We start from the raw sequence: 20,683 nt of genomic DNA, 5'->3' as shown, positions 1-20,683 counted from the left end.
GTCCTGATTCACACATTATATAATGAATTCTTAATAATGATTTATTTAATTAACTATAGCTGGTTGATTTAGCTAAACTAATCACATAATGAGAATATTAAGCCATAAACTATGATTTACAAATCACAGTTGCTAGAATCACATAAAAATCAAAACCAAAATTCAGTAAATTACATTTTGCTTTATCACAATGTATAAGTCTAATATCAGGCTCTTCGTTGCTTATCTTTTTAAAAATTCAAGACTAGAGGACGCTCTCTTTTTATATCATATTTTGTATATTCCCGTGGTGGTAAGAGTGGAGGAGAAGATACCCTCCCAATTCTTAACTGAAACTTAAATGTTTGGAAAACTAACAAAGAAAGAGTCTTTAGAAAGGTGGCTAGTGTTTACGAAACTATCATGTTTTTACAGTATTACATAGTCTATTAAAATCAAATTACATTGTGACATTCAATAAAATATATTTTGTGTGGCTAATAAAAAAGTTATCCCAGCTCACATCTTTGATAAATAAACCACACAAGTTAAAATCTTACTTCTGATATAGTTTATAGCTTACACATTCCTGTCAGTCATTCTTTTATCTGTTTTGGTTTTGGAAAAGCTTTATTATTTATTAGTAGTCTTTCATGTTTTAAAAGTTTATTTTTTTCTGGAGCAGGGGAAACATTGTTTGCCTTTTAATAGGGTGTCAGATTTGTTTTTCAAGCCTACTAAAAGGTTATTGTTGTTACATATGGACAAGTGTTCTTTTCAGAATCAATGTAAATTCTCTTACTGGAATAATTTACTGCAGTCTCCTGGTAGCAGTATAGAAAATTTAATTTTGCCATTTTACAAAATGGAGGGGTGGGACTTTTTCTATTTTTATATGGAGGAAAGGAGAAGAAAGGAAAGGAAAGGAAAATGATTTCCTATATAAGCAGATTTGGTAACAGGGTAGGACAATTTTGTATATGAATTGTATATACTGTATGTACATGACCTACTGGCTATCTAGGAGGATTCAAGGCACAGAAAAATGACTGAATCAGTTAGCTATAACACAAAATATATTGGCAATTAAGCCCTAACTAGGCTCTGAAACCAGGCTAAATGCTAATAGCAAAAGGATAATGGCTTATGAAATGTTAGATATATGTATACCAATGTCTAAGACATACAGTCTTTTTGGTATTCAGGAAAACTGTAATGGAAAAGGTTGGAGGAAATAAATCTGTGATGGCAGTCAAATGTGTTAAACATTAAGGCTCTCTGAGAGCACAAATTCAAAAATCAGATTTTTAAACCCCCAATATTTGCTGTATAAGTTTCATTAGAGCCTGCCTTAGCCACAAGGCTATTGTAATTTCTATTATGTTATACAGCTGCACATTGCTGCCAATTATTTTCCTAAATGTAATAAATTTGTCTTTAATCCATATGTAGATGAACTCCTCTATACCAATTTAGTCCAAACCAGTAAGTGGAAGATCTTTTGTGATCATATCTGCTGTGGAAGAATTGGTTAAACCACTGGTTTAATTGTAAATTATAGCCTGAAGATCAATATGAATTCAATATGATTTGACCAGATAAGTTCAGCTCAGTATCCAGTGAATGGCAGGAGTCATATCCCTGCCAATTTTGCAATAATATATACACAAATTGCAGAAATAGCAATCATCTGCGGCAATGTACTAATTTATTCAGTACAGTTAATGTCAAATATAATACAGAATGCTGAAAAGTTTCTCCAGAATTTGTTTGCTTCCTTTTGTCCCCCTGCTTCTGTGTATGCACTCTTAAATAGTTATATCTCTTAAACAGTCCAACCTTCTTAAATATCCAAGAAAACAAATACAAGGATCATATAATAAATAAATGCAGAGTTTTCACTTGAGACATACTGTGAAATGAAAGCCTTCTGAGAGACAGCATGAGCAATCTTTTCCCTTTGTTTGTTCTCCATTAACCAGCCCAAAGAGCACTGGTTCAAACCTGATTTCCAATTATAAAAGGAATAGCACTTGAGTATGGATGTGTATTTTGGAGAAATGTTTTCATTGTGTAGAACAGCATAGAGGAAGAATTTGCAGCTGAGAGCAGGTGACAATGATGAAGAAACAGTTTTGGACTTCAGAAAACCAAAAGTAGACAAGCTGAAGAGGAGGAGCAGGATGTCACCATCCTGGAAGAAACACTGAGAATCTATAGCCAGCCAGAAGATGGTAAATCACCTTCTTTCTTCTTCTGTTCCCAAACTGAGAAACTGCTAAGGCAAGGCTTCAGCAGCAATTCAGAACAGCAGCTGACAACAACAGGTGTCAGCTACCTGTTGGCTACATGATGGTTAAAAACTGTGAACAAAAGCATTCATAGGCCTATTGAGGAATTAGGTAAATGCATAGGCATAGATCTTTAGCATACATATAGTACTGTGCAAAAGTCTTAGGCCACTGTTAACTTTATTGTTATAACAATAGTATAATAATAACTATATATAATTATATAATATACAATTATATAATTATTATATAAGTATGTCTCAGTCTCCTTATTAGAGCACAACCAAACAATACAGGAAATTTGTATACTGTGTTCAAAAACAGTAAAAAGCAGAAAAAAACAGCTTCCATAGTTTAAAGACGCAAGTGTGAACTCTCATTACACTTAAGCAACAGCAGACACTTGGCTTCTGTAAATCTAAATGGAATGGAATCCTAAGTGTCATTGCTAACACTTGTATGTGTCCTATTATTTACTTATATAATTTACTTAGAATTCAGTAAGGCATTTGATAAAGTAGATCACAACCTACTACTTGATAAGATAGAAAAAGGTGGGTTAGACAGCATCACCACCAGATGGATTCATAGCTGACTGACCGGCCATACTCAGCATGTGGTCCTCAATAGAACCACATCTACATGGAGGGAAGTGTGTAGTGGGGTGCCCCAGAACCCTGTTCTGGGCCCAGTGCTCTTCAACATCTTCATCAATGATTTGGATGAGGGGATAGATGGGGAACTCATCAAATTTGCAGATGACACCAAGCTGGCAGTAATAGTCAACACTCCAGAAGACAGGCTTAAGATACAGGAGGATCTGGACAGACTTGAACACTGGGCACTATCCAACAAAATGAAATTGAATGGTGAAAAAAGTAAAGTTCTACATTTAGGCAAGAAAAACCACTCTAGTAATGGAGAATATTTTGTACAATGAGAAAAAGATGTAAAGAATAACATAATTCATAGCACCAAAACATTGATAGTAGGGTCTTGAAGCACAGGAAAAAGTTGTTGGAACAACTCATTTGCCATAGTCCTCCCATAGATGTTGCTGTAGATATATGTATTAGGAGTATATTCTATTTCAAGCAGGCTGCTGTTGCTATGATTCAGACAGATAAACTCCACGGAAAGGATTTCATGTAGATTACTTTAATTCATCAGGTATTCTCTAAACAATAACTCACAGTTATTGAAGAGATTCTTCTGAGGCACATTTCATAATCTTATCCCATCACACAGTGTGAAAAGAAGTAATCTATCCCACGTTAAGGGAACAAAGGCTGCCGTGGGCTGGCTCCATTAAAACCCTGCTGGATTGCACGTTGTTATGTATATATGTATATAGGAGATGTTCACAGAGATAGCCACTGACACCACCAGGTGGCAGGGTGCCCTGCCAGGATTGGCAGGGCAGACTTTGGCAGGAAATCCGGACAATGGGATTGGTTCCAAGTATACCTGTCTAGGTATATAAGAGGGGCAATTGCCCCTTTGTTTGAAAAGTCTGTGCTACATCAATAAAGAATGTTATGCTGAACCCTGTTGTCCTGCATCATCCATCCTGGCCATGTGGTCCAGAGCCCACAATCTAACAGTGGTGACGAGGATGGGATGCTGTTTCAATCAGAGCTGAAGTCACTCTGAAGTGGGAAAGGCAGGAAAAAAAATCTCTGAGACCTTCCTAACGAAGCAGTCTCAATAATCTCCTATGAGACATTTAAAAGAATTTGCGATCAGAGTTGGCAGAGGGTTCCTTTAAACCCCACCAGTTTACAGCTGTCAGATTTTCAGCACACCCCTATTAAAATCAGGGGAAAGGCCACTGTGTCTGTGGGGTTTAAGGACTTTCAGGGTCCCTTAGATATTTTGGTGACCAATGCGTGGAGAACTAGTTTAGTAGGGCTGGATTGGTTTGATGCCCTAGGCATTTGGTTGGGGGGAGTGAATAGCATCCAGCACAAATGTCTTGAATCTGTTTGTAATCCGCTTATGCTTGCAAACTAGACCATAAGCCAGGAAAGGACATGGGCCATGCAGATGCATTAAGTAGATTGCCAATGATGAGCAATGACCCTGATCCAGCACCGCGGAGCAGATCCTACTCATCCAAGATCTTCCAGATTCTTCTCTACAGGTGAAGGATATTGCTGCTGGCACCACAGCAGATAAGGTACTGAGCAGGATCAGCTCATGGGTAGCATCTGGGTGGCAGGACAAGAGCCCGGGGCCGGAATTCCAGGCATATTTTATGAGGCGGCACGAGTTGTCTTCTCATAAAGGATGTTTGCTGTGGGGTAGTAGAGTTATTATTCCAGAGAAATTGAGGGAAAGGGTCTTACAATCATTACACGAGGGGAGTAAGGAAAAAGGCACTAGCTAGGAGCTACTTATGGTGGCCTGGTCTTGACAAAGCCATAGAGGAGCAGGTAGCAGGGTGCTACACATGTCAGAGGTCAAGGCCAGAACAGCCACAGGCTCCCATTCACAAATGGGAAGCGACTCACACCCCTAGGTTATGCTGGGCCTTTTCAGGGACAATTGTTCCTGGTAGTGGTTGACAGTCACTCTAAATGGCTAGAAGTAGTCCCAGTCTCTAGCATGGCCACTGCAAAGACAATTCAAGTGCTTCGGGGACTATTTGCCACTCATGGGTTGCCTGATGACTTGGTCTCTGATAATGGCCCACAATTCACATCTGCTGATTTCCAGGCATTTACCAGACCCAACTCGATTAGACATGTCACATCAGCGCCTTTCCACCCGTTGACTAACGGTTTGGCAGAACGAATGGTGAGGACAACCAAGGACGCATTGAGGTGCACCATCAGTGGAGATTGGCATCACCGGTTAGCTCAGTTTCTTTTGGCACAACATACCACTCCATGTACAGCTACGGGCAAGAGCCCTGCTGAGTTGTGTTGGGGACAGCGACTCATTACTAAGTTGGACAGACTACACCCAGACAGAGTGGCAGCTCAACAGGAGCAACCAGACACCACTAGAGAATTGCACATTGGCGAAAAGGTTTGGGCCCGGAACTATGGTCTAGGGCCTGCCTGGATCCAGGGGGTGGTAGTAGACAAAACGGGGCCTGTATCTTACATTGTAGAGGTGGAGGAGGGTTGCGAGGTGAGAAGACACATTGACCAGTTGAGGAAGAGACAACCTGAAAAGCCAAAAAATGTGTTTCCAGAGCAACATCTGGCTGGTAATCAGGATCCTGATGGTTTCCCAAGGGACGACTACATTGCAGACCCAGTTGCCCTTGCTGATCCGGGTGACCAGAATGCGGGGCAATCAGTGAAACAGTCAGCAAGGATCCATAGGCCACCGGCGTATCTCAAGGACTATGTAAGGTTTTGAGGCTAGGGTATTATAAAAAATCAAGCTCCACACTGCAGGTTTTTTATTCCATTAGTTGTTTATTGTTTCCATTATTATTTGGGTTTTTTGTATGGGGGAAGGGGTGTTATGTATATATGTGTATATAGGAGATGTTCACAGATATAGGCACTGATACCACCAGGTGGCAGGGTGTTCTGTCAGGATTGGCAGGGCAGTCTTTGGCGGGAAATCCGGACAATGGGATTGGTTCCAAGTATACCTGGCTAGGTATATAAGAGGGGCAGTTGCCCCTTTGTTTGAAAAGTCTGTGCTACATAAATAAAGAATGTTATGCTGAACCCTGTTGTCCTGTGTCGTCCATCTTGGCCATGTGGTCCAGAGCCCACAATCTAACACACATAGCCAGGAAAAACCCCAGTATCTAAACGGAAGTCCCTCCCAGTGGCCAATCTGAAACACAGATGTGACCAAGTGACTTAAAACTACATTACCCAAGAGGCTATCCCTTAAGGGGACAGTTCCTAATTCCTAAAATAACTGTTTACTCTAACCAGCACACTGTCTGCCTGGAATTATAAAATTTCCACTGTTAACTATTAACTAAACAAAGGCATAGCATCAAACAATGCTATGTAGACACAATGCTATGTAGACACAAAATATGCATAGCTCGAGGTTCAATCTTCAAGTCTGGTCTTCCTCAAAAGCAGTATCAGGTCGGTGATCAGTCTGATGTAAAGCCTTTTAACGAAAGTCTGTGAGTCATGACATGACTCTTGTGGCTTCACGATCTGGACTTCAACTTGGTGAACTAGTCCATCAGAGCTGGGTAGAACGTGGTGCACAATTCCTATGGGCCATGAATTCCAATGCGCGTCCTTGTCTTTCAACAAGACAAAGTCTCCTTCTTCGAGATTAGGCTCTTTGGTCTTCCATTTGTGGTGATCCTGAAGGGTAGACATTCTTGCTTCCAGCGCTTCTAGAAGGTGCTGGCGAGCAGTTGAACTTGTCTCCATTGTTCTTTATACATGTCTTTGGGAACAAAGTTCCCTAATGGTGCTGGCCAGTCACCTGTCTTCTGGGTTAGCAAGGTGGCTAGGGTGAGAATAGTTGGATTTTCAGGATCCAAGGAAACTGGAACCAAAGGTCGAGTATTGATGATAGCTGCCACTTCTGCCATGAGGGTAGTGAGGATCTCATGCATCAGCGTGGGTGTCTTTGTCAACATGGAATCCAGGAGTTTATGAGCTATGCTGATCATGCATTCCCATGCTCCTCCCATATGGGATGCATGGGGAGGGTTAAATGTCCATACACAGTTTTGGGTCTTTAGATAGTCATCAATTACTGAATCGAGGTGAGTGCCTTCTTCAATCTATAATTCCTTGCGGGCTCCTTCAAAGTTAGTTCTGCAGTTAGATCTAAATACCTTAACTGTGCCTCTGTAGGCTTGGAATCTTCTTAGAGCATTGATGAAGCAAGAAGTGTCCATGGATTCGATGACTTCAATGTGAACAACTTGAATGCTAAGACATGTGAAAAGGACGGCCCAACATTTGCTGTTAGCTTGATCACCTCTGGTTCAACTAACAGTCACGGACCAAGGCCCAAAGATGTCTAGGCCTATGTTCGTAAATGGTGGTCCAGGACTAAGGTGCTCAGGTGGCAGGTCAGCCATCAACTGGTGTTGTGTCATGCCCCATTGTTTGCAACAATGCAGGTACCTGTAGAAAACGGTAGTGATGCATCTTTTAGCTCCCATGATCCAGAGTCCAGCAGCTCTGATGGCACCTTGTGTGAAGTGCTGGCCTTGATGGTGGACGGTTTCATGGTAGTGTTGGACCAGCAGGTGCGTTACATGTTGATGAGCAGAAGGATGACAGGGTGGTTGATGTTTGGGGCTATTTTAGCCTTATATAGATGCCCCCCTACTCAAAGTAAGTTATGACTATCAAGGAATAGGTTCAACTTCAGCAATGAACTAGACCTCAGGATAAGCTTCTTAGCTTTCAGACACTCGAATACTACCGGGTATGGATCTTGTTGCACACTTTGTAGAATCCCTCTCTCGGCTCGAAAATAGCTGTCTGGAAAGCTTATCTCATGATGCAGGAAATGAATGATCGCTACTACACCCAATGTGAGAGGTCCCCATCTGGAGAAGCGTTCGAAGTGAGCCAGTTCTAGGGGATGGTTAAGGGGTAGTTTCTCTGTCTCCTTGATCCTTGTCAACAAGCAGATGTCCTGGATGGTCATTTTCTCATCCTATCTGAGCAATTTTCTGGGTACCTGAGGTTGAACGTCGGTATCTTGATCTGGGTCTAGAAGCTCATGATGTTCTGGTCTCTGTGACATCTGACTGTCTGGATGAGCCAAGAACTCAGGACCCTTTAACCAGATTGATTCTTCCAACTGTGATGCAGGAATGGACTGCGTAGCCTGGTCTGCTGGATTCTGATCTCTTGGCATATACCACCACAGCTCAGGATTTGAAGAACTTCTGATCCTTTCCACTCTATTGCTTACATAGACAAAGAAGCATCTGCTTTGGTTGTGAATGTAGCCCAACACCACCTTGCTGTTTGTATAGAAGGTGGTGGGTTGTAGCTCAAGGTGTATCATTTTTGTTATCAGGTCTGCAAGTTCTACCGCCAAAATGGCACCGCAGAGTTCCAACCTTGGTATGGTGTGACCTTGTGCCAGTTTCACCTTTCCCATGGTGAAACTGACATGAATGTCACTCTCCCCGCCATAGACTCTGATGTATCCTACAGCTACTATTGCGTTTGTTGAAGTATCTGAGAAAACATCCAACTCTTTCTTTGTTGTGGCGGCAGGTAAAATGGTAACATATGTGCACTGCACACAGATACTTTGGAGACAACTTAGGGATCTACCCCATGTCTCCCAGTCTTGCTTGTCTTCTGGCAGAAATGGCTCATCCCAGACTGTTGTGCTTTGGGAGACTGCACGTAGAAGGAGCCTCCCTTGGACTGTTATAGGTGCAGCAAAACCTAGAGGGTCAAACAGGCTATTCACTGTTGACAGAACTCCTCTTCTTGTGAAAACGGTGTTCTGTGGGGTAGACTTTAGCTAAGCAGATCTGGTGGCATGAATGAGGGAATGGTGAGTCACCACGTACTGATGTGCAATTGACACTCATGGTCACCTTTGGAGCCATGCTGAGGCTCCTTGGTCGAAGGAGGAGTAGAAGTTGCTCATTGTATCTGCTCAGAGTCTACAGATCTGAAGGGGAGGTCTCGTGATTCAGATGGTACGATATCAGCTTTCTGACTAGTTTGCACCTCTGGTGGTTGAGATTCTCCTCCTTGTTCACTTGATTTCGGGAGTTTTATGGTCAACCACATTGTTCCTTCCTGCTCATGTCGTAGCGTGTTTTGGTCATCCATGTAGGCCTTGACATGGCTGCACGAGCTTCCACTTTCAGGCCCTTCCAAATTGTGCATGGAGGTAGCACCTTCAACCTCCACCTGTAAAGCTTCTGCCCTTGCTGCTCTCTCTGCTGTCTCTGTTGTGATTCAGGGTCAGCCTGTGGGTTCGGCAGTTGGGTTGGATGACTCAGATGAGGGGGAGGAGGGGGGTGTTGAAGAACTTGCTGATGATGGCTTTGAGGCTCCGCAGAGCCCCCAGCCAGGCCCCTCCTACCTGGTGGAGACCCAGCTGTGTGAGCCTGACAGTGTGGATGAAGATGACCCACAGCTGGCCCTGTTCAAGGACGCCCGACGCAGGAGGCAGTCAAGTAGGAGCAAGCAGAGGAAGGCTGTGGGACTTCTCAGAAGGAGGCAAAGAGAGGCCACGCCCTGAACTCTTTATAAAGGGAATGTTTGGGGGAGGGCTGGTTTGCTGAAAGCAACCGCTCCGATAGTGTTTCAAAGCTCCGGTATCTTGTTTCATGTTTTGTTTGTTTTTGTAATAAATTTGGCAGACGTATTCCAGCCTTTTGCCGTCTGTAAAGGGGTTGCCTTTTCTGCAAGGCCGGTAGCAGGCTGGTACAGAACAGTCTCCCATTCAAGGCTGGCCTGAGCTTTGGCCATGTGTAAAGCTGCTTCAGCCTGAGCTTTGGCAATTTCTTCGTTTTACAGTTGCTCTGCTTTTGCCACATGTAGAGCTGCTTTAGCTTGAGCTTTGGCAATTTCTTCATTTTGCAGTTGCTCTGCTTTTGCCACATGTAGAGCTGCTTTGGCCTGAGCTTTGGCTATTTCTTCCTTTTGCTGTTGGTCTACTTTTGCCACACATAGAGCTGCTTTCAGCCGCCACAGATTCGATTTGTGCTTGTGCAGCTTGAGCAGCAAGGCTCTCTACGCTTGAGACGTGGGATGAATGGCTATGATGAGAAGATGCTTTAGAAGGATGGGAAAAGCCTGAGACAGAAGATTGTTGTGACACACTGGTACATGCCTGAGACCATTGTGACTTGGGACAAAAGGATGAGGCTTTCTTAGAGGAATGAAATTACATGTGACCGCTGGGATAGTGCATGTGAACAATGGATCACTTCAGACTTGGTCTTCTCACTCGGTGTGTCCTTCGCCTGAAGATTGGCTTGGTGGAGCTATTTAATACTTTGTAGGAACTCCTCATGCTCCTTGTTTATCAGCTTGAGGTATTGTATTTCCTCTTTGAGTGTTGGATCTCCTAGCTATGACTGGATGTCTGTGAGGCAGCATTCCAAACCTGTCCATTGTATGTAAAGTTCCTCCATATCCTCTTCCAATGAGCAAATGCACTCAGGAGAAGGCTCATCTTTGGATGTGTCACAGAATTTCTGCAACTTCTCCCAGGATTTTCCATGACATTGATAAAGCCTATCCCAATTCTCCATCAGGCTCATCCACATGGCTTCAGTAGGCTTTCTTTGTTGCCTCAAGTCATAAGGTTTCTGAGATGTTTCTGCCTTTTCTAAATTTTGGACATCAGGTTACTTGGATGGACCAGTTCTTCTGGCCCATTAGAAGACTCTGCCATGACTAGGGAAGACTCAGAGGATTTCCTGGATATTTTAAAGGACTTCAGTAAATCTCACTCTTTGACCACCAGGGTGCACTGTTTGCAGTAAAGACTTCAGTAAAATTCACTCTTTGACCACCAGGGTGTGCTGTATGCAGTTAGCTTGAATACAAGCCTGTTGTTTGCAGATTAGCCACCAGAGGGTGCTGCACCTGGACTACACTTGGAAAAACTGGCTGCTGCCAGTTTCCTTCTGAAGAGGGATGTAAGGCTGATTGTGTAGTTCTGGAATCTCTAAGGGTTAGAACTCCCGAGGTTGAAATCCCAATTTGGACTATAGGAGTCTTGCAACTCTAAAGGGAATTTGGCTTCACTATTTCTCTTTAAGCAATAGTCAAGGGAACAGCTGAATGGCTGGCTTCAGTTAAACATAGGCTAGAGTCATTTATTTCCCCTTTGACCATTCCAACATGAGAAAACATCTTGTAACAGAAAGAGCTGGATAACTGGCTTTGTCATGTAAATAAGCAAGAGTTCAGGGAAGAACTGGATAGCTAGTTAAGTCATGCAAATTTTGAGTTTCAGAGCAATCTCTTAGTCAAACGCAGACAGAGTTCTTTTTACTTTGAGCAAAATTTGGGAAGGTAATAACTCTGTATACTGGGAAGGTAATAACTTCTTTTCACTGTTCTATTTCAAGCAGGCTGCTGTTGCTATGATTCAGACAGATAAACTCCACGGAAAGGATTTCATGCAGATTACTTTAATTCATCAGGTATTCTCTAAACAATAACTCACAGTTATTGAAGAGATTCTTCTGAGGCACATTTCATAATCTTATCCCATCACACAGTGTGAAAAGAAGTAATCTATCCCACATTAAGGGAACAAAGGCTGCCGTGGGCTGGCTCCATTAAAACCCTGCTGGATTGCATGTAGCCAGGAAAAGGGGCATTGAATACCTTTTCTCAGCATGACAATGGAGAATCCACAGATGGGTTGATCTTGCCTTTCTGCCCTAGCGATTAAGTCAATCAACCCTTGCCTCTCTCCTTCCGGTTAGGAATCCCCAGTCACGATGAAGGCACAGCAGTTAATGATTATACAAGGTGGTGGCTCAATTTCCCCTAACACTGGACCAGATAGATCCTAGGGGGGGAATGGATTCTCCATCATCATGCTGAGAAAAGGTGTTCAGGTAAGACAACGCCCCTTCTCCAACATGACGAGTAGAGAATCCACAGATGGGACATACCAAAGACTTACTGTCCCCATGGGTGGGAAGACGTCTGGGCCTGTGTCCCACTATTTGATACTACTCTTTGGAGAACTCTCCTGCCAAATGAAGCTTCTGCTGAGGCGAACTTATCTAACTTGTAATGCCTCACAAATGGGGAAGGGGACGACCACATCGCCACCTTGCATATCTCCTCTATCGATTCCTGTGTTGCCCATGCTGCTGAAGTTGCAGCACTGTGGATGGAGTGTGCAGTAATTCTCTTTGGGGCTGGCAAGCATTGTTCCTGGTACACCCCCGCTATGCAAGCCCTAATCCATCTGCCTATAGTAGAGGCAGACACCTTCTGACCCATTGAAGAGGGCTGGAATGAAATGAAGAGGGCTACAGATTTTCAGAAGGAGGCAGTTCACTTAATATAGCGACGCAATGCTCTATGAATGTACAAGGTATGCCATTTATGTTCCAATTCATAGGATGGCTCTGGACAAAAATCTGGCAGCCCAATCTCCAGTGTTCTGTGAAACAATGAGTTGACTTGGGAACAAATGAGGGGTCTAAGCATAAGACCACCCTGTCCTTGTGAAAAATGCATAAGTCATCTCTGATAGAAAGTGCTGCCAATTCCGAGATGCGCCTAGCTGATGTAAAGGCTACTAGGAAGGCGACCTTAAGTGTCAAAAACTGCAGAGAGTGGAGCGTAAGGTGAGACATGCAGCCACCCTGCCCCCTCCACTGCATCTTCATCAGCCTCCACCTCCCCTGCAGAAACAAATCCCCGTGCCAGCCCCCATGGCAGCAGCAAGCCCCAAGGACCAGGCAATCGCTCCACCAGTGGCGGCTACTGTTGGGGTGGCCTAGTGCACTCGCTGTGATGCTGGAGTGTCTTTAGTGGTAAGAGTAGCAATGCCTGCCTGCCATGTGGAAGAAACAGGAAGGTTGGCGGTGGCAGCGGCAGCAGCTGTTGAGGCAGCTTAGTGCCCTTGCAGAGATCCTGGAGGAGCTCCAGGCCTGGCAGAGCCACCGTGCTGTGTGGCTTTGGCAGAGGGGTAGCAACACCTGCCTGCCGGGCAGAAGAAACAGGAACGTGGTGTCAGCAGGGCACCTAGTAGGCAGTACTCAGCAAGTGGGCATAGGATCCGCCGGGCCTGGAGCTGGGCCTGGAGCTGCTGTGCTGCGTGGCTTTGGTGGAGGGGTAGCAATGCCTGCTTGCCATGTGGAAGAAACAGGAAGATTGGTGGTGGCAGCAGCAGCTGCTGTTGAGGCAGCTTAGTGCCCTTGCAGAGATCCTGGAGGTGCTCCAGGATCCAGCAGAGCCACTGCGCTGCGTGGCTTTGGCGGAGGGTTAGCAACACCTGCCTGTTGTGCGGAAGAAACAGGAAGGTTGGCAGCGGCAGTGGCGGCGGCTGTTGAGGCAGCTTAGTGCCCTTGCAGAGATACTGGAGTTGCTCCAGGCATGGCAGAGCCCATGCCCACATGCCGAGTACTGTCTGCCAGGCGCCCCGCCGCTGCTGCCTTCCTGTTTCTTCCACCCAGCAGGCAGGCATTGCTACCCTTCAACAGCAGCTACTGCTGCTGCCACCAACCTTCCTGTTTTTTCCGTGTGGCAGGCAGGTGTTGCTACCCCTCCGCCAAAGCCATGCAGCATGGTGGCTCCGCCGGGCCTGGAGCACCTCCAGGATCTCTGCAAGGGCACTAAGCTGCCTCAACAGCAGCTGCCACTGCCACTGCCAACCTTTCTTTTTCTTCCGTACAGAAGGCAGGCGTTGCTACTCCTGCCACCAAAGACGCTCCAGCGTCTCGGCGAGAGCACTAGGCTGCCCCAACAGTGTGTGACAGAGGCTTTTTAGAGCAAAATGTGAATGAATGAGAGCAAGAAAAGTTTTTGCAAGGAATGTGTGAGTGAATGAGAGAGCAAGATAAAAGCTTTCCTTTTATCCCTTTCTTCTGACACCACCTTCCCCCCAGCCATTTCTCCCAAGTCACCAACCTTCACAGCTCCCTGCCGCTAGCAAGAACCATCTTTTTGAGTTTTTTACTCTTTTTTTTCCAGGCTAAGGGAGTGCCAGCCCTGCTGATGTAGGAAAAGAGAAGCAGGGGCCCTGCTGCCTCTCCAGAATAGAGGGGCCGCTTCCTAATATATGCGGCTGCTCAGTCTTAGTTTCTTCTGCAAGGAATGATTGGGGGAGGGGTGCATTTGCTTCACCCTTTCCTCCCCCAAAAGGTTCCCTGCTTGGAAGGAGGAACGTGAAAGGGTGGCTTTTGGTTTCTTTCCTTCTAATGGACAGAGTGGTGCCAATGGGTATTAGGGAGGGTACAGATTGGGAAAGGGGATTGCGTCTTTCCTCATCCAGCAACAGTGGTAAGAGAAAGCTTGTGGGCTGACCAACTAAGCTGCTAAATCTCCTCTTTCTAGCAGACCCTCCTCACTGAGAAGAAACCTTGGCAATGAACGGATTTGGAGGCACGTGTGCACACACACACACACACACAGAACTCCCCCTCCCCGGCAGTCCCCATCTGACTGATCCACTCACCTTTCCAGCAGTCCTTCTGTCTCTTCCTCCGCTGCCGCCATGTGCAGTCTGAGGAAGAAAAGAGGTCTGTTGGCAGTCCCACAAACAGCTTGTGGGAAGTCCCACAAACCAAAGAACTTCAACCAATCAATTGAAGCTTTGTAAGTTTTTTTCCATGAGAAGTTTGAATTGATTGGTTGAACTTTTTTAGTCCCACTTTTTTTTTGGGGGGGGACTGCACATGGCAGAGGACTGGGAGCCATGCAGCTCTGGAGCCGCGGGTTGCTGACCTGTGGTTTAGTGCCTCTCCAAATAACTGGCCCCCTTTGTAAGGGGCTGAGGCCAACCTCCACTTGGATCTAGCACCTGCTTGCCAGTGTCTGAGCCACAGGAGCCTGAGGGAGGTGATGTTAGATGCTAATGCCCAGGAGGAAAATTTGGCCGCATGCAAAGAGGAATCAGCCATGTACTCAGATGCAGCCACTAATTTATTTAGATCTTGGTGCATCCGTACCTCTTCTGGAGGGACCCTAGCCTGCAATTGGCAAAGCCAGAGGAGAGAAGTTCTGGAGAAAAAAGTAGATGAAGCTGCCTTTACCACCCATGCTAAGGCTTGATGGGTCCTGCAGAAATTAAGCTCTGCCTTCTCAGACTTCAGAGCCTCTGCTATATCTCCGGGCACAGCTAAAGATGAAGCCAAAGATGCTAAGGGCTCATCTACTGTGGGAACTGCTAGCACCTCTGACAGTGCTGGAGCCACATTAAATAACCTTTTCTCTGTTCTCCCCAGGGATGAGAAGGTACCTGGCACTCCCCACTGTCACTGGACAACACTGAAAAAAGGAGAGGACATGGAATGTCCTGTTGAGTAAAGGTTGGTTCCGAAAAAACCTAACTGGTAGATGCTTGGCTGGTGGGAGGTTCCACCTGAGAAACACTTTCAGGACCAAGTTGGGCAGTGCTCCTGGCCTTGTGCAGCAAGGATTTGAAGAGGGCCAGATTAAACAGGCCTATGAAAGGAGGGGGGTCAGGATATAAGTCCTCATCTTCTGACATCCCCTGATCTCTCTGGTCATCATCCCCTGTGAACGTCATCCTACTTTTGGAGGAATGTGAGGGGGAAACTGACCCCTGATATGCAGTGGATTCTGCCTGGGGAAGATATGACATGTTGCTATGAGAAGGATATTCCAATGCTATCGATTCCAGCTGAGCTGCCTGGTGCATGATTGAAGCTATGCCTTGGGCAATGGCCTGAGAAATCAGAAACTGTAGTCTTTCTGACAGTTCTGTCTCCTGAGCATCTGGAGGAAGAAGTCCCGCCACTTTGGGAGTGAATGTGGCCTCTGGGCTGTAGAAGGAGGAACAGGGATCTGAAGGCTGAACCCTTCACTGGGAGGGGAAGACAACTCCACCTGTTTCATCACAGGAAAATTGAACTGACCTGCCTCACCCTCTGGGGACCAGGCACTAGGAGCGGCCAAGGAAGAAGGAGCTTGGTGAAGGCCAAAAACCAATGCCTCCATAGAGACGTTTTATCCATCCTTTGCCTCACAGCTTTGGAGAATTGCCTTTTCAGTGCCTGGTGCCTCCTACTTGCTTCTTTCTCTGCAGCTTTGGAAGACCTTTTGCCAGAGATAGCTCTGGATTTGAGCTTCCCAGCCACCTCCTGCTTGGCTGATTTGAGCTTCTTGCATCCAGGCGAGCTGCTGGAGGTATGTTGTAACTGAGCTTTTGTAGATTCATCTGCCATTATGACACTAGAGATAGTCTGGAAATGGCAATCACAATGCATTTACAAAAGCAAGGAGAACTCAATAGTAAGAGCTAAGTTTTGGTTAGCGGCAGTGGCAACACAACCAACTTAATGGGATAGCCAGCACACATGCTATCCTGAGGTGGTGGCAATACTTAATGGTATGGCCAGCACATGTATGACTCCAGTGGTGGCGGCAAGACCAACTCAATAGTACGGCCAGCAGACATATGACTCCAGTGGTGGCGGCAAGTCCAACTTAATGGTACGGACAGCACACATATGAATCCATTGGTGGCGGCAAGACCAACTTAATGGTAATGGCCAGCACACGTAAAACCTTGTTGGTGGTGGCAAGGCCAACTTAATGGTACGGCCAGCACACTCCAATAGTCTTTTGGTGGCAGCAAGACCAAGTCAATGGGGTAGCCTGCACACTATAAGCAGAGGCACTGCTAATGAATGAAGGTAGCTAAGGCAGGCACTCAGCCATGCCCTGAAGCCTTGGAAATGCTTGAGCGATTGCACATCTCCATAAAGCAATGAGCCTGGAGGCTGTTGTTGCTGTTGTTTTTTTGTAAAATGAGAGCTGCTCAGTAGCCTGAAGGCACCCTTGAAGACAGTTATTTCGTTCCTCTGAATGCCTGGTAAATGATTGTGCAGTTACAAAATGGTGTTTTCTGCAACATATTAAAACTTTAATGACAGCTGTCATAGGCCGCTTTACGCGGCCGCACTGACAGCTGTCAAAAGTAGCGCACACGCGCAGTCGCTCCCGCGGCCTACATGTACACGCGGCCGTTTGACAGCTGTCAAACGCCACGCATGCGCATTAAGACACGAGCTGTCAAACCGCGGCTATCCCACAGCGGCAGCCGCGAGCTGTCAAAACTGGCGCATGCGCTTTAACGGCGGCTAGCTGTCAAAACGCCGGCCGCCCGCCAAAGCCAGCTGACGGGATTCCCTGCCCAGCTAACGCGCTTGCGCTATCACTGGGGAGATTCTGAACTACCAGCTGACCCATTGGCCACGGTTCCTTGGCGGGAAGAATTCCCACAACTGATTTGCTGTCCCGTTTGACAGCTGCCTATATAAGGCATGTTTTCCCTGTTCTGTTTGTCCGGGCTGACTAAAATAAACCTGTTGAATGAAGACGCGTCTCCCTCGTCCTTCTTGCCTATAATCCACCTGGCGACGAGGATGGGATCTCGGTACTAGCTGAAGTCACGGCCCTGGAGCATTGCTGTCCGGTCAATCGCTGAAGTCACTAGCTAAGTCACCAACCGGACAAGCCAACCATCCTGGTGCCCTAAGTACCGCAGACCCAGTATGGCAAACCTAGGACACGTGAGGGAGTTCGACGTCCGGCACCCCGAAGGATGGGAGTCGCATTGGGGCCAGAACGAGGGGTACCTCCTCGTGAACAAAATCACGGAGGACCGCCACAAGGCCGCCGCGCTCCTATGCCTTAGCGGGTCAGCAGTATATGACATCGCTGTTGGCCTTTGCAGCCCGGACCCGGTCGCCACCATACCGTATGCCGAGCTCACAGACCGCCTCAGCAAACACTTCATGCCAAGGCGGTCAGAGCTGTATTGGCGACTCTATTTCGCCCGACGGAAGCAGCAACCAGGTGAAACCTCCACTGCTTTCATCGCAGCCGTCAGGCACGCCGCCCGCAAGTGCCACTTCCCCGACCTGGAGGACCGAATTCGCGATCAAGTCATCGCCGGTCTCCAAAACGTGCATCTGCAGAGGAAGATTGTGGCTAGGCCCACAATGGACCTCGCAGAGCTCACTCTGGAGATAATGGCGTATGAGGACAGCCATCGCGACGAAACCGAGACATTCGGCGAAAACTCAGACACCTCCGTCCATCAGGCCAGGGAGCTCGACCAAGGGCCGCCGGAGCCCGACTCCGGGGTCGATGCAATCCTCTCCCGCTTCAATCGGATGGTCGCTGGCCGGGAAAGGAACTGCAACCAAGACCGACAGACAGCCCCCAACACGAAGAAAATGCAGACCAACACCAGGGCGAAGTGTGCAAGCTGTGGCGGAAGCCATGCTAGAGCTACCTGCAGGTTTAGGAACGCGAAGTGCCACGGCTGTGGCAAGACCGGCCACATCCGATCAGCTTGTCGCAGCCTAAACCGGGAGACCCTCCACGACCTTGACGAGATCCCCGCAGGTAGGACTGCCCCTCCCCGCCCTCCCCTGGGGGTTGTAGGGTCCGTATTTTCCCTAACTAAATCACCCGCGAACAACATCCCCAGAGCCAAAGTGAGAGCATGGGTCAAAATCCAGGGGATTCCCTGTGAAATGGAGGTCGAGTCAGGATCCTCCGTTTCCATCCTGTCAGGGGACACCCTCCAGAGAATAGCTAGCAAAACCAATCACCGCATCCCCATCCAACCCTCCAAGGTTATGCTGGCAGATTTTCAAGGGGCGCAAATAGACTTAAAGGGACAGGCCACCCTGAAGGTCGATTTTAAAAAATTTTCAGGACACTTAGCCCAAATAACAAAACAACCCAGAACCAGCCTCATCGGATTAGACTGGTTCGAGGCATTAGGCATTCGCCTCGAAGGGACAAACCGTATTCACACCAATTCCCTAGAAAATATCTGCAAAAATTTTGCAGATGTTTTTGATGGCTCGTTGGGTAAATACAACGGAGCCCCCATCGACCTCAAGTTCAAACCGGAGATAGGACCAATTAGAATAAAAGCTAGAAAAGTCCCTTTCACCCTAAAACAAAAAATAGACAGAGAGCTAGACCGCTTACTCAAATTAGGAGTCCTAGAACCCACTGACAGCGGAACTTGGGAAACCCCCATCGTGACGCCTGTCAAACCAAATGGGGAGGTGAGAATATGCGCGGATTATAAAGCGACCCTGAACCACGCACTCAATCCCCATGCATACCCAGTCCCATCAGTAAGGGATGTTCTCTCGGAAATAGGCTCCGGCTCTATTTTTGCCAAATTGGACTTAGCACATGCTTTCCTGCAACTCCCAGTAACCAGGGAAACAGCAGATGCCCAAACCATAGTGACGCACAGGGGGGCGTTCAAAGTGAACCGCCTCCAATTTGGCATCTCCGTGGCACCTGGAATATTCCAGGAAGTCATGGAACGAACCCTCAAAGGCATCCCCGGAGTCTGCCCGTACTTTGATGACGTTCTCATCGCGGGCGACTCCACCCACTCACTAGCAACCAGGCTGCACGAAGTCCTTACAAGATTCAGGGCAGCAGGGCTAAAACTAAAATGGGAAAAATGCTCAATAGGAGTTCCCTCCACAGACTTTCTGGGGTACAGAATAGACAGCAAAGGCATTCACCCCACCAATGCCAAAATTCAAGCAATCCCAGCCGCACCCCCCCAAAAAAATAAAACGGAGCTCCAGGCATTCCTAGGGCTCCTGAACTTTTACCACTCCTTTTTGCCTGGAAAAGCCACCATAGCGGAGCCACTCCATAGGCTTTTAGATAAAGGAGCCCCCTGGCAGTGGACCTCACTACACAATGACAGTTTTAAACAGCTGAAACAATTGCTCTCTAGCGATACAACCATATCGCATTACAACGAAGCTAAACCTTTATGCATCGCCTGCGATGCTTCACCTTATGGCATTGGGGCAGTCCTCAGCCACTCCCTCAACGATGGCACGCAAGCTCCAATTGCATATTATTCCAGGACCCTTTCAAAACCCGAGCGCAACTATGCGCAAATAGATAAGGAAGCCCTGGCCATAGTAGCTGGAATTAAAAAATTCCATGATTATCTCTACGGCAGACCTTTTACAATCTATACAGATCACAAACTTCTCCTGGGCATATTCACATGGGACCGCCAAACCCCGCAAATTTTGTCCCCGCGAATGCTTCGCTGGATCACATTTCTATCCGCTTACTCCTATCAATTAGTTTACAAGCTAAGGAAAGGAAATGTCCCACGCTGACGGCCTCAGCAGGCTCCCACTACCTCAAATAGACCCAGACCCAGCCCAGCTGGCCAAGTCCTGGCCATACAAGAACTCTCAGAATGCCCAGTAACAGCAAAAGACATCGCACACGCCACAAGCAGGGACCCCACCCTCAGCAGGGTACTTTCATGGGTCACATCAGGATGGCAATCATCTTGCCCCTGCCCCCACATCCAACCATATTTTGCTAAACGCCACAAGCTTTCTACCCACTTAGGCTGCATCCTCTGGGGATGCAGAGTGATAGTTCCATCATGCCACAGAACCAAGGTTCTCCAAACACTTCATGAGGGCCACCCAGGCATCTCTAAAATGAAGGCTCTGGCACGCAGTTATGTTTGGTGGCCATCCTTAGACAAAGACATTGAACAGCATGTAGCCGGCTGCTATCTCTGCCAGCAAACCAGACCCGCCCCACCCCACGCCCCAGTTCACAAGTGGGAAATTACAACCAACCCCTGGTCCCGCATCCACCTCGATTTTGCCGGCCCATTCCAGGGTCAAACCTTTTTGATTATTGTAGATAGCTACTCCAAATGGCTGGTGGTTCTCCTGGTTTCAAGCACCACCTCAAGTGCCACCATACAAGCATTAA

This window comes from Vipera ursinii (genome assembly GCF_947247035.1).
Source record: "Vipera ursinii genome assembly, chromosome: 4".
Taxonomy (NCBI): domain Eukaryota; kingdom Metazoa; phylum Chordata; class Lepidosauria; order Squamata; family Viperidae; genus Vipera; species Vipera ursinii.
This window is presented reverse-complemented; position numbering follows the sequence as displayed.